The following is a 13759-nucleotide window of genomic DNA, read 5'->3' as shown; positions in this document are numbered from 1 at the left end:
GGCGTGGTGGAGGGCATCTGTAGTCCTAGCTACTTGGGAGGCTGAGGCAGGAGAATGGTGTGAACCAGGGAGGTGGAACTTGCAGTGAGCCTAGATCGCACCACTGCACTCCAGCTTGGGTGACAGAGCAAGACTCCGTCTCAAAAAACTAAACTAAACTAAACTAAACTAAATAATAATAAAAAATAAAATTTGACAGTGGGTCCTTAAGAGATGATAGAAGCTGCTCCAGCACACCATTGCCTCCAGGGATCCTCAAACCGTAATGGGAGAACCAGTGTATTAAGTTAATTCAACAAAAATTATTAAGCACTTAGTTTGTGCTAATGTCTGGATAATACATATATTGAAATACAGAAATAAAAGAGTAATACCAAGGGTGGGGAAAAATAACTACAAAATGCAATAACTTGTGCTTAGTCCATTTAGGCTGTTATAAGAAAATACCATAAATGGGATGGCTTATAAACAAACATCCATTTCTCACGGTTTTGGAGGCTGGCAAGTCCAGGATCAAAGCACCAGCAGATGCAGTGTCTGGTGAGGGCCCCTTTTCTGGCTCATAGATGGCAACTGTTTGCTGTGTCCTTCACATGGTGGAAGGTGCAAGACAGCTTTCAGAGGCCTCTTTTTTTTGAGACAGTCTTGCTCTGGAGTGCAGTGGTACGATCTTGTAGCATCTGCTATATGCTGCGATTTCACCCCAACTTTCATCTGAGGCTTCTTTTATAAGGGCATTAATCCCATCATGAGGGTTTTTCCCCTCATGACGTAATCACCTCCCAAGGTCCTACCTCCTAATACTATCACATTGGTGATTAGGTTTGAACACATGAATTTCGGGGAAACACATTCAGACAGTAGCAATTAAGATACTTTAAACCTTCTATTAAGTCAATTTGAGTTAATTATCTGGCTTATTTATTGCTTTCCTAACCACACCCCTCCCTCCAAATGACAATGTGTTTGTTTTCTCTAGATGTTACGATTTTATATTTTGTAGTAGGGCTGTAGGCTAAGTCAATATTTTCATCTGACGGCAGTGATCTGGATGTAACATCTCTCTAAAGGTAAAATATTATCATCTTTACAAACAGAAGTACATAAACCTCCAGGATTTATGAATTTAACCTTCTGTGCTACAGACTGCAGGATTTGTTGGATCTTCAGCACAAGCATATTGTTTCCAGATTAGAGGGGCCGTACTCATGGTGAATGCTTGAAATATGTACTGGCATTGTGGAAAATTAGTCATTCAATGATTATTTATTGATCATCTGCTCTATGCTAGAAGCTGGGGAGCTTACCACCCTAAGTAGCCACTCAGTGCTTAAAGCCAGCACTGATCACGGGTGTTTCCCTGGGCATTGGAATTGGTGTGAAATAGCTATTGCCCTGAGCACAGTGACAGCAAAGTATAGGAGGCACAGTGCCCCTTTTTATTATATTCTACAACTACTCAGCTATGTTTCATGTGCACATTCCCATGAACATATTCTTTAGTGATGATTTGAGTCACATTTGCTCTGGTTGCTGCCTTGCAACATTTGAACTGATTTGGAAATAAAACATTTTTATTTGTTGGTTTAAGTATCAAATGTAAAGGAAAAGCAATTCAATTACGAAAGAGACTTGGCAAGGGCCTTACCAAAGGACCTTGGTCTCTAAAGACCTATACACTGCACCTCGGCCTAGTACAGGAAAAGCTAGAATTTGCATCCATTTTAGATGAAGTGGTCGCTCAGAGGGCAGGGCCTGCTTTGTGTAGCTGGGTGTCATTGATCAAGGCACACCTCTAAAGGATGTGTGGCCTAATTGTCAACGATGGAAAAATAGATTTGCTGGGGTCAGAAAGTCAGAGCCCTCAATTTACCATGCCAGGCTCCATTTCTTCCATGCCTTTCCTTATCATCTGGGATTTTAGAAAAGAAATCTGGGATGAGGCAGAAGAAATGAAAGTAACTTCATGTGATTCTCATGACTTTGTTTCCACAACATATTGCCCTAATGGGTATGGATGGAAGCTCTGGGGCTCAGTCCCTTAGTTGTATAAATAAGTAACTGTATGACCCAACTCTGTGAGAAGTTGAAATAAATACCCTCTAAAGTTCTTTGTAGTTTTATAATAATTTCATGTCTAAGACAAAATACTATAGAAGTTTGTAAAGACTACAAGTCTTTTGACATTAAGGCTAAATATCGCTGTGATAAGACCACCTCCAAATCCTCACTGCAGAGGCAATTTCATTGAATAATTTAATTAAGTGCATGAGCTTTGAAATTAGACAAAGCTGTATTTGAATGCTTCCTCAGTCACTTACTAGTGATGTGACCTTAGGTACATAACTGAAAACCTCTTTCAGATGCCATTTCTTAATCCTTAAAATTAAGATTCATTCATGTCAACAAATATTTTTATGAAGCACCTAGTATATGCCAGTCATTCTTTTAGGCACAGAAGATATTAACAAAGAAGACAGATATAGCCCTCTTCTCATGGCTAATAATCTGATAGATGGAGACAGACAATAAACAATAACTAAAAATATAGAATAGAATGTAAGCTGGTGATATCTGCTATAAATGACTGATCCTTAATTTTTTTTGTCTTGGAACTTTGAAAAATCTTAAATTACAAAATACCCAAAGGAAATTTTGTTTGTATAGGTTATATCTATTGATATTTATCATATTAAAAACTAAAACAAAATTCTTAAATTATTAATTTATCTAAAAATAACAAGAATTATCCCATTACATGTTAACATAAAGACATTTTTCATTGAAAATGACTATAGTTTACAAATTAAAAACAAATTAGTGGGAAGAGTGTCATTTTCCACATTTTTGCAAGTGTCTTTAATATATGCATAACAGAATATAGCCTGGTGGCTCATGCCTGTAATTCTAGCACTTTGGGAGGCCAACCTGAATCTAGGAGTTCGAGATCAGCCTGATCAACATAGTGAAACTCTGTCGATGTAAAATTTAAAAAACAAAACAAAACAAAGAAAAACAAAAACAGCATCATGGCACGTGCCTGTAGTCCAGTTACTCGGGAGGTTGAGACGGGAGGATGGCTTGAGCCCAGGAGCTTGAATCTCCCACTGAGCCATAATTGCACCACTGCACTCCAGCTTGGGCAACTGAGCAAGACCCTGGGTCTAAAAAATAAATATAAAAAAAAGAATATCCAGCCTCACACAGATAAGTAGTTGGAAAAGGGAAGACTACTATAATAGCATTTTCAGGTAATTGTGGCTGTTCCCCAATACTACATCACAACTTGACAAGTGGTTGTTTCCTTAATGTTAATTACAATGTAAAGTCTAAAATCATATCAATGAACTTTTCATACTTTGTTACATTAAAAGCCATCAATTGGCCTCGCACTCTGAGTAAATCTTTTATGCATTTATGATTTTGTACCATCAAGTATTGGCCATGTGGAAAGTATTAGTTTACTGAATTATGCACATCTTCCAAATTTTGACATATTTCATTTTAAAATATCAGAAAACATTTGTTAATATGACCAGTGTTATCATCAGATAAGTCTTAAGCATTGGGAAGCTTTCAAGCTCATGATGGCATATACAGATTTTCCAAAATTCTAATTTTTGTTGGAAAACTCAAATTTTATCGCTGGCAACAAATACTGTCACTTGTTTTTCTTGAAACGACAGACTCACTTTGTTTATTTTTTAGAAAATGTCTGCCAAATACTCAAGTTTTTCAGTTGTTCTTTTGAATAAAATGCTGCTCCATGAAAAATGGTTAATTCAGTTTTCAGTTCTCAACTCAATCACATAAGTGCTTTACTTTGAGATAATCATTGTCTTTGTTGTGCAGCAAAATCGCTTTATGTGTACTTCCCATTTCATCACATAGAGTATTGAAAAGATGTGTATTTAACGGTGGAGGTTCAATAAAAGTAACAGATTTTACTATTATGTCAAGGAAATTCTTAAGTGACGCTTTTTGTTTTTCGTTCTTTTTTATTATTATTATACTTTGAGTTCTGGGATACACGTGCAGAATGTGCAGGTTTGTTACATAGGTATACATGTGTCATGGTGGTTTGCTGCACCCATCAACCCATCATCTACATTAGGTATTTCTCCTAATGCTATCCCTCCTCTAGCCCCCCACTCCCCAACAGGCCCTGGTGTGTGATGTTCCCCTCCCTGCGTCCAGGTGTTCTCATTGTCCAACTCCCAGCGAGAACATGTGGTGTTTGGTTTTCTGTTTCTGTGTTAGTTTGCTGAGAATGATGGTTTCCAGCCTCATCCATGTCCCTGCAAAGGACAGGAACTCAACCTTTTTTATGGCTGCATAGTATTCTATAGTGTATATGTGTCACATTTTCTTTATCCAGTCTATCATTGGTGGGCATTTGGGTTGGTATCAAGTCTTTGCTATTGTAGATAGTGCCGCAATAAACACGTGTGCACGTGTCTTTATAGTAGAATGATTTATAATCCTTTGCGTATATACCCAGTAATGGGATTGCTTGTCTTGTATCTAGAATTGCATGGTGGTGAAACACACAATGACCACTAGCACAGCTTGGGGCCAATGCCTTGATTCATGCCAAGGCAACAAGGGTCTTATTTACTTATTTTCTTATTGCTTTTACACCATTAGTACAAATGTAGATACAGCAAAAAAGGCAGATAAGATCTCAGTATTATTATGAGAATATGGTTGTCCTCACATATGCCCTAAAAGAGCCTGAGATTCTCACAGGGCTGTAGAGCACTCTTTGAGAACCACTGATATAATAAAGATAATTCAAGGGGAAGGGCTATCAATTGACTTGGGGAGAGTAGGCAGCGACTCTAGCTTGGGTGGTCAGGAAAAGCCTCTGTAAGAAGATGAGATTTAAGCTGAGACATGAAGGATGAGAGGGAACCAGCCAAAGGAAGACTTGCAGGAAAAAAAAAAGAGTTCTGATGGAGAAAACAGCTAATACAAAAGCTCAGAGGTGGGAAATTCAAGAATAGAAAGAAGGTCACATGGATAGGACAAAGTGAGCAAAGGAAGATTTCAAGATGAGCTTGGTCAGTAAAAATAATATAATATCTGAATCACAGAATTGGTGTTTAAATAAAATAATGCTTATAAAGTGCTTACCTCAATACTTTCCTACTACCTAGCACCCAATAAATGCAGCCTGTGTTACTTGTGTATGTGGTGAAACTATGTGTTCTATCAGCTTTGAAATCTGTCTTTTCCTGGTATGCACAAACTTTGAGGCATAAAAGACTGAGGTTATTGTATTCTTTTTTAGAAAAACACTGTCAAGGCAAACATGTAACTCACAACGCTCAACATTCAGTTTAGCACACTTATAGCTTAAGCAATTGAGCTAAGATGTAATGTTATTCCTTATCTAAAAGAAAATAAAAATGCTTTAACACATATGTATATAAGTTTGTTAAACCAAAAGTGCAGCTTAGTGGTAGGGAGATGTTTAAAATCCAAAAATGCTAGAAACTAGTAGACAACATAAAATGAGATGCATTCCAAGAGAAGGATGGATATTCTTTTCCCACTTGCTCAGTACAAATTGTTTGTTTTACATTTATCAGATAATGTGTTCTTCGTGATTGCCTCAGATCCGTCAGACATTAAATAAGCAGTTGCTAGCCTTCTGGTCATCCTTTGCTCAGCGTCGTGTTATGGCAAGAACTAGACCTGATATCTTTGTTCATTTCATTATTTATTCATTCAGCCACCATTAATTGATGTTTGTTATGGAATAATGGTTGTTCTGGAAGCTGAGATACAGAGATGCAAGAAGTACTTGCATATCAAGGAATTCTCAGTGTGGGAGATGAAGCAGATAAACAAAAACAAATATATCTTATTTGAAGCAAGTACCAAGTATTGTGAGAGTGAAGAAGGCAATCAAATCTTTGTGAGGAAGGTAATGTGGAGGATGCTAAAGTTTCCTTAAAATGGTGACATATAAGCTGACCCTTAAAAGGATAAGTAACAATTACCCTATGTCAAAGAAAAAATTGCACGGGACAAAGTTAAACAGGCAAAGATGACTTGATTCAGGCTATTTAAATAGGCAAAAGAGGAAAGAACTCAGTCTGAACTCAACTCCACTGAAACAAAAGGAGGGAGGGGTTTTAAGTGCTGGGATGAGCTAGTGGAAAAGTACTGTGGGACATTAGAGATAAGTCATAGGCCACCGATATTTGCCAATTGGCTTTGTCCAAAAGAGAAAACAAACTTCTCGTATCTATGTGATAGGACGTTGTTGCACTGCATGGAACAAACTGCCCACCAAAGTTAGGCTCCTGCTCTCCCAAGAGAGACTATGAGATAGGGGAGATGGGGCGCTGTTTTCCTTGATGATTGTGTTTCAAATACATGGCTCTCGGATCCTAAAGAAAGACATTCCTGGGTCATAAAACTGGCAAGAGACTGGGAGAAGATTTACATTTCTAAAAGGCAGAGGAAGGATTTACAGTTACAAGCTTTCTAAAGCAAACCCTCTAATAAAATAGAAGTCAGGGACTTAAAGTCAGGAAGGAACCTGTCTAAAGGTTAGTCAAGCAGAAGAGACCAGTCGGCCATTTTGGTCACTGGCAAAGTGTGGAGAAAAGTCATTTCAGGCAATATAATGATAACCGTGCCACAAAGCACATTGATCACCTAATATATACCACACTAAGTGCTTTGGTCACACACGTGCACCCACATGCGCAAATCCCATTTGTTATTCACATTTTACGAATGATTAAACTAGGTCTTAGAGATATTAAATAGCATAGTAGAGGCTGTATAACCAGCACAATTGCAGAGCTGGGATTTGAAACCTGGTCACTTAACCCGAAATTAGATAGTTTTCACCACTGATAAAATGCTGCTTTCCAGTTGGTTGAAGAAAATATATGTATAACTTATTTTGAGAGATTGGTTTGTTTTCTCAACATTTTGTTGTGATAATTTTAGACATACAGCAAAACCAAAAGCATTTTACAGTGAACCTCTATGAACTCCTGACCTATACTCTTGCCATAAACATTCTACTATACTCACCTTATTACTTATCTATGTCTTCAATGCTACATCCATCCATCAGTCTCATTTTATAACAGTACTTTTCTCCCTAAATATGTCATCACATATATTATTAAATAGATTTGAATGTTGTTTACAGATTTTTTATTTTGTTATAAAATTTACAAAATAAAATGAACAAATCTCAAGTGTACATTCACTGACATTTCATACATGCACATACTTGTGTAATGCAAACTCCTCTCGATACATAGAAACTTACCATCACCATAGAAAATTTTCTCATGCTCTTTTCTCATCACTCCTCCCTCAACCCCAAGAGGCAAACTTTCTTCTAATTTTATGCTTCTCTAGGTTAGTTTTCCTTTTTCTAGAATTTTAAATAAATAAAATCAGACAGTATAGTATCTTATGCAAGACCTCTGTATAGTTAGTTGTATGTGTCAACTTGGCTAGGCCATAGTACCCGGTTATTTACTCAAACACCAATATGGATGTTGCCGTGAAGGTATTTTGTGTATATATTTATCATCTACAATCAATTGACTCTAAGTAAAACATATTATTCTGACTAATGTCTTTGGGCCTCATCCAATCAGTTGAAGTCCTGAGGAGTAAAAACTGAGCTTTGCTGAAGAAGAAATGTAGCATTATGACTGCAGCATCAACTTGTGCCTGGGTTTCCAGCCTGCTGGCCTGCCCTACAGACTTTGGCCTTGCTAGCCCCACAATCACGTGAACCAGTTTACTAAAACACTCTATTGATTCTGATTCTGTCCAGGTTTTGGCTAATTATAAATGAAGCTGCTATAAGCAATTTTTATTAAGGCATTTTGTAAACATACATTTTTATTTATCTTGGGTAATTATCTTGGTGTGAAGAATCATAAAATGTATATTCAGTTTTATAAGAAACTCTCAGAACTTTTGTTCAAAGTGTACAATTTAATATTCTCACCACCATATATGAGAGTACTAATTGCTCCATATTCTCACCAACACTTGTTATGGTCAGTCCTTTAAAATTTTGCTATTCTTGTGAGTGCGTAGTGGCATGGCATTGTTTATTAAGTTGCATGTCCCTGATGAACAGCTTCTTCATGTGCCAAGTGGCCACTCGTATATCCTTTTCTGTCGCATATCTGTTCAGTACCCTTGTCTATTCCTCCACTGTCCTTTCTATCATCTGTGATATCATCCTCTTGCCGAATAAATATCTTGATAATATCTTCTCCAGGCAAGACTGGCTTTCATTAATATATCATTTGAGATCTAATAAAGTCAGTATCTTCTACAGGGAGATCATTTAACAAGGATATATCACAGATTTGAAGATAAGAGTGCAAAGCATTTTTTGAAAAGCATTAACTCCTTTCCCTCTATATTTTAGAGTGATTTTATGGTACAGAGTGAGTTGAATTACACTGTGTAGCTCTGTATATACTTTATTGGACACATTTCCTAGTTTTTAACTTAAATTGAAATATTGTTTCTTAGTCTGATCAACACTTTAGTTTGCTATTTGCCATCACTTTTTATGAGTTGTATTTTCTTACATAAAACATTCCAATCACTTGTTTATTGCTTCTATTTTCCATTTGTGCGGTAGCATAGAAACTTCAAGCAAACATCTGTGGGAAAATTATTTGTGTCAAAGGAAATGCCAGAGATCTCACTATGCATATACTGCAAAAAAATGCAAATACTGTCTGTCACTCTTACCCTGATCTACTTACTCTAGTAATGAAAATACATTCTTAAAAATTGATTCAATTTCTCTGTATTACAAATTTAGGGAGAGCTTTTCTTTATTTTTTAAGTCAGTTTTATAGGTATGTTTTCCCTTCATTTCTCTATCCTAGTTATAGAACATAGGCTCTGTTTGAAAAAAAAAAAATCTTTGCTCATCTCACATAGATAGAACCTTTATGAAATGAGGGAATTCAGTGGGAGATCTTATTAGTAACACTGACACTGCTCATTTTTTGGTGAGACCTCGACAGTTTTTCCCATTTCTGTCAGCAGTACATGTCATTTCTCATCAGTTATTTTCCTTTTTCAGGATATATAAAAAGAGCAAGTGGTATTGGGAGAGAAAAAAGCATAACTTCCTCATTGTTATAGGTTCTTAAGAACGAGGGACTTAGCAGTTCCTTGATTAAATCTAAAAAGACAAGAAACTCTTTGGTCTCTTTACTTATTTTTCTTGGTACTTTTGAAGTGATTTAGACCTTGACCCTCCCCACATTTGGAAATCAATACACTGCCTGGCTAATGGAGTACCAATACAAGGCCACCTGCCTACTTAGAGAGTTGTTGAAAGATGAGATACAAAACCTACCACATTGGAGTTTTTGGTCTGAGGCTTTTGTTTGAAGTACTCAAACACTTTCAATTTCATACAAATTCTTTTTTTTTTTTTTTTTTTTTTGAAGCAGAGTCTTGCGCTGTTGCCAGGCTGGAGTGCAGTGGTGTGGTCTCGGCTCGCTGCAAGCGCCGCCTCCCGGATCCAAGTGGTTCTCCTGCCTCAGCCTCCTGAGTAGCTGGAACTACAGGCACGTACCACCATGCGCAGCTTATTTTGGTATATTTTTAGTAGAGATAGGGTTTCACCATGTTGGCCAGGATGGTCTTGATCTCTTGACCTCATGATCTGCTTGTCTTGGCCTCCCAAAGTGCTGGGATTACAGGCATGAGCCACTGTGCCTTGCCCCAAATTCTTATAGTATATTGTGGGAATGGGGAATTAAAATAAGAGACTCTAGCCAGGTATGCACCTTCTCAAAACTAGGGAACATACGGGCTTAAAGAGATTGTTATGACTTAATTCCCCTGAGTTGGGTTGAACACATGGGTACAAAGTGTCTGGAGCCTCTCAGGGTTCTTAGTTGTCTGGAAAGCATGTTCTTATTTGATCTTTACGAAGAACCCTTTTAGTTTTTGCCACCCCCATATCAAAGTAGTGCCACAAAAGTCAACTGTAGGAACACAATAAAGGAAGTTCATATGGCTTCTCAAAGAAAAAAGGAAATGGTAAATTAGAGCCTTCATTTATTTGTTGATGAAATATTTATTGAGTGCTTACAATGTTCCAGATGTACTTGTTCAGTGCCTTGGATGGGGACTCCGTAGTTCATGTCTAGTGGAGAGAAATGGAAATGTTCATAGTTAGTTACAATCTCTTAGATATTAGATATTGAGGTGTGCACAGAGAACTATGGGTGCTTAATGGAGGATCCACCTACGAGTGTGTTAGTGTGTGTATACATGTGTATTGCAAAGAATGTCAGTGATGGTTACAGAAGATTCCTGTGAAATATAATACTATTAATGGAATTTTGAAAGGATGAGTGGGAGTTAGCCTGGCAGTATAGTAGAAAGGGTATTTATGCTAGAAAAGAGCATTTGCAATGATAGAGAAATATAGGAGAACATGGCTCATCTGAGGAAGGTCGAGCAGCTTAGTCTGATTGGAGTTTAAGGTTTAGTGGGGAAGAGTGGAGACGTGAGGTTTGAGAGTTTTGCCAGATTATGAAGGTTCTGTTAGGCCACGTAGGGGCTAATGGGTGGACCATCACAGAGGTTTAAACAGGAGAATGCCATAATCAGATCTGATGTTAAGAAATATCACTTTTGTAAGGTAATGAATGAATCAAAAAGCAGCAGAAAGATCAGCAATAGTAATAATTGAAAACACCTGGTAATGTTCAATGCCAGTCTTTTTCAGCTTGCTTTTTAGACACTAACTCATGTAATCCTCATAACAATTTTATTCTTGAGTACTATTATTATCTCTGTCTTACAGATAAAGAAATGGAGACACAGAGCTATAAAGCAATTTTTCCAGGTTTACTCAGATAATGAATGATAGAATAACAACTCAAATCTAACAGTCTGGCTGTCCATGTTCTTACCATTATGTTAGACTCCCTTTCAATAACTACAGCATTTATTGAGAGCTTTCACTATACCAGGCAGTGTTCTAAGCATGTTACAAGCAAAAGCGAATATGCTAGAACCACTGCATGAAGTACTGTTAATATTAATATTCCCATTTTATAGATGATATAACTAAGGAGAGAGGTTAAATAATTTGTCTAATATTACTTACATAGTAAGTGGCAGAGGTTGAATTCAGACGTGGCAGTCTGTAGTAAGAACCTGAGCTCTTCACCTCTGTGTTGTATAGATATGGGTAGACTATCTATGGGTGTGTTAAAATAATCAAGGCAGAAGTCATGGTGGCCTGAACTAACAGAGTGATAGTAGAAATAAGGGATATAAATCCAAAGTATATTAAGAAAGTAAATTTTAGGGCATTTTAAATGACTATTGGAAGAATAGTGGGGAGTGAAAGTAAGATATTACAGATGACCTGAATGATGAAGCCTAACACGTAGGGTCCTGTATTATTGCCTATTGTTGCATAACAAATCAACCCCAAATTTAGCAGCTTAAAACAACAAATATTTATTACTTTGCAGTTTCCATGGGTCAGGAATCTGCGTTAGTCTTAGCTGAGTGCCTCTGTCTCAAGGTGTTTTATTATATTGCAGTCCAGTTGTCAACTATGTCTGTGGTCTCATCTGAAGGATTATCTTGCAGAGGACCCTCTTGTAGGCTCACTCACATGCATTTTGTCAGGCCGCTGTCCTTGTCACATGGACCTTCAGTATGATGGCTGGCTTCTCCAGAATGAGCAATCCAAGAGATAGAAGCCACAGTCCTTTTACAGGCTAATCTCAGGAGTGACATCATATCACATCTGTGGTATTCCAATCATTAGAAGGGAGTTTGTATTAGTCTGTTTTCACACTGCTGATAAAGACATACCTGAGACTAGGAAGAAAAAAGACGTTTAATTGAACTTACAGTTCCACATGACTGGGAGGCCTCAGAATCATGGCAGGAGGTGAAAGGCACTTCTTACGTGGTGGTGGCAAGAGAAAATGAGAAAGATGCAAAAGTAGAAGCACCTGATAAAACCATCAGATCTCATGGGACTTGTTCACTACCACAAGAACAGTCTGGGGAAAACTGCCCCCATTATTCAAATTACCCCCAGCAGATCCCTCCCACAACATGTGGGAATTATGGAAGTACAATTTAAGATGAGATTTGGGTGGGGACACAGAGGCAAAGTGTATCAGAGTCAGTAAGTCCAGTTGACCCTCAGGAAGAGGAGATTACTCAAGGACACGAATACTATAGAGATCAGTGGGATTCATCTTTAAGGCCACCTATCAAAGTCTTTATTCCATGGCATCCCTTTCTTAGGACACTATAATATCCTGTTTGAAAACCACTTATTTAAATGATGGGCAGAGAAATCAGAGCTCAAAATGGAAACTGGGACATAAGAAACTACAGAGGCAAGAGAGAAGCCAGAAGGGGCTTCCAAAAGCCACTAAGGTTTTGGGAAATAATATCAAATACTATACTAATATCAGAAGCCACCCCTCAGAGTGTCATTGGTAATCTAGGCAGGGCAATTGCATTACTATAGGGGAGTGGAAGGAGATTACTATGGATAGAAGAGTGAAGTTAAGGAGTAAAAATAGTGAGAACAGGTGACTTTTTCAAAAGAGTCCTGTTGTGATGAAAGAAGAGTGTGTGCTAAATAGAGGTTATCTGTGCTTAAAAGAGACTTTAAAAAGAAAGAGATGCAACATACAAAACCCTTTCTGATGATAAGGTGACTCTGTAGGATAACTAACAAAGAAGAAAAAAAAAGCCATGTGGAATGTGATACTGCAGTCCTTCATCCCAGTGGCCAAGGCCTCCGCTGTCACCTATACAAGTTGCAGAGGAGCAAAACATGGAATCTATGCCATGGACTAATGTGAAGATAAAGATTTGAAAAGAAAGTCCAAAGGGAAACTCAGGAAAATGTTTTCTATCATTTTATTTCTGCTTCTGATAATATGTTAAAATTTCCTGATATGTTGTATTGCTGTGCTATAACACAGTGTTCATTCTGAACATTTGGATCTTTTACCCACGTTACATTTTTGTTAGGGAGATAATACTCACCCTAATGCATCAAATGCAATTGCGATTGTGAAGTAAGTGCTAGGAAACACATTTCTTTGAATCTTCTTCCAATTCATGTATTTCCCCCTTTTTTAATCTTCTGCCCTAATAGGATGTCTTCTGAGTTCTCTTAGTTAAATGTAATATCACCGTGTTTCGTAGGGAGGCAGTTCTACTGTAGTGGTTAATGTCACAGGATATGGAATTAGATCACCTGGCTTCAATTTCCAGCACTCACATTGATTATTACGTGACCTTGGGCAGACTCTGTAACTGCTCTGTGCCTCAATTTTATCACTTGAAAAATAGTAAACACTTCACCACTTGCAAAATGATAAATTCTTTCTTACTGGGATTGTTATGAACATGAATAAAGTACTAGCAATTGGAAAAATGCCTAGCATATAGGAAACTCTCAACAAATGTTAGGTTCCATCAGCATCATCATCATCATCATCATCATACTATGGCTTCCACCTGAAACCTTCGTTATGATTGACCCTTTCCTTTTCAGCTTCATCCTTCCATGCCTTATTGACTATTCAGTCTGTGCTCCATTTGAAGTAGCCAGTATACTTGTCTTTTTTTATTATTATTATACTTTAAGTTCTAGGGTACATGTGCACAGTGTGCAGGTTTGTTACATATGTATACATGTGCCATGTTGGTGTGCTGCACCCATTAA

The 13759-nt window shown here is 37.5% G+C and overlaps 1 long non-coding RNA gene across 1 annotated transcript in view; it reads right to left on the bottom strand.

Annotated features, from left to right (window-relative positions):
* Nucleotides 1-10075: 10075 nt before the first annotated feature.
* The window catches only part of LOC105532985, a 47960-nt gene continuing 44276 nt past the window's right edge, over nt 10076-13759 (bottom strand). The window contains exon 4 of the long non-coding RNA XR_001005066.1: nt 10076-10180. This is a non-coding gene — a long non-coding RNA (uncharacterized LOC105532985). The remainder of the gene's footprint in view (nt 10181-13759) is intronic.

This window comes from Mandrillus leucophaeus, unplaced genomic scaffold, assembly GCF_000951045.1.
Source record: "Mandrillus leucophaeus isolate KB7577 unplaced genomic scaffold, Mleu.le_1.0 Scaffold1211, whole genome shotgun sequence".
NCBI classification, from domain to species: Eukaryota; Metazoa; Chordata; class Mammalia; order Primates; family Cercopithecidae; genus Mandrillus; species Mandrillus leucophaeus.
Note: the sequence above shows the minus strand (reverse complement) of the source record. Positions and strands in the feature narration are given on the sequence as shown.